This window comes from Dioscorea cayenensis, chromosome 1, assembly GCF_009730915.1.
Source record: "Dioscorea cayenensis subsp. rotundata cultivar TDr96_F1 chromosome 1, TDr96_F1_v2_PseudoChromosome.rev07_lg8_w22 25.fasta, whole genome shotgun sequence".
Taxonomy (NCBI): Eukaryota; Viridiplantae; Streptophyta; class Magnoliopsida; order Dioscoreales; family Dioscoreaceae; genus Dioscorea; species Dioscorea cayenensis.
This window is the reverse complement of record NC_052471.1, coordinates 11,264,974-11,266,140: the sequence shown is the minus strand read 5'-3', so window position 1 is coordinate 11,266,140 and position 1,167 is coordinate 11,264,974. Positions and strand designations below refer to the sequence as shown.

Genomic DNA, 1,167 nt, shown 5'->3' with positions numbered 1-1,167 from the left:
GACCACTTTTCCCGGTTCCTTCAAATTTGCTCTATTTTCAAGATTAATGGGATGTCAGACGATGTTATCCATTTGAGGCTATTTCCATTCAGTTTGAGAGACGGGACATATCGTTGGCTTATATCATTATCTCCAGGGTCTATAAAAACATGGAAGGATATGATTGAGAAGTTCCTTGGGAGGTATTTTCGACCAAGCAAAGCGGCAAAGTTGAGACAAGAAATTTCAGCCTTTAAACAAGGGGAGTCCGAAACATTGTTTGAAGCCTATGAAAGATTCAAGGATCTCCTTAGAAGGTGCCCCCATCATGGTTTTGCCTCATGGATGTGAGTACAAATCACTTATAACGGGCTTAATTATGCTACTCGCCAACTTATTGATGCTGCACTGGGTGGTTCCCTTAGCAGGAAGTATTCCAATGAGGCCGAGCAATTACTTGAGTCTATGGCGAGCAATGAATCACATTGGGCCATAAGAGGATCTTCACAAAAGACTACTGGGCTTTATGAAGTGAGTAATAATGATGCCTTGGCCATAAAGGTTGATGTGTTAACCCGAAAGCTTCATCTTCGTATGGGTAGTAGTTTGAGGCCAGAATCAGTGTTGAGTTGTAGTACTTGCACTGGTGGGCATGGTGCAGCCCAATGTCCTATTGCTAGCTCCTTTGTTGCTTCCATTGAGAATGTTGACTATATTGGGCGGCAACGAAATCAAGGAAACCCGTACAGCTCAACTTACATTCCAGGATGGAAGAACCACCCAAATTTTTCATGGAACCAAGGACAACAACAAAGAGGTGCACCACCTCAATGATCTCAATTTCAAGAACCGGCCTTTGAGAAGAAATTTACTACTGAAGAGGTCCTTTCCAAGTTTATGCTCATTACTAATGACAAGTTCAATAGCCTGACTTGTAGCATGGATGCACAATTTGGCAAGGTGAATGCTCAGCTCACTCAGCATGCCGAACAGTTTAGTGAGATAGGTTCTCTCTTGAGAAACCTCCAAGCTTCGTTAAAGTCACTTGAGCATCGAGTTGGGGACCTCGCGAAGGCAAATTCTGAAGGTCCTCATGGGTGTCTTCCAAGTAACATGGAAGACAATCCAAGGGAGCACTTGAAGGCCATTACTCTTAGAAACGGGAGGCAAGTGGAGACAAGGGTCAAA

General features: G+C 43.6%; 1 non-coding gene across 1 annotated transcript; it reads right to left on the bottom strand.

Annotated features, from left to right (window-relative positions):
• Nucleotides 1-207: 207 nt before the first annotated feature.
• On the bottom strand, nt 208-314 carry LOC120267420. The gene has a single exon (XR_005538456.1). It is a non-coding gene; the product is annotated as a small nucleolar RNA R71 (small nucleolar RNA).
• Nucleotides 315-1,167: the final 853 nt, after the last annotated feature.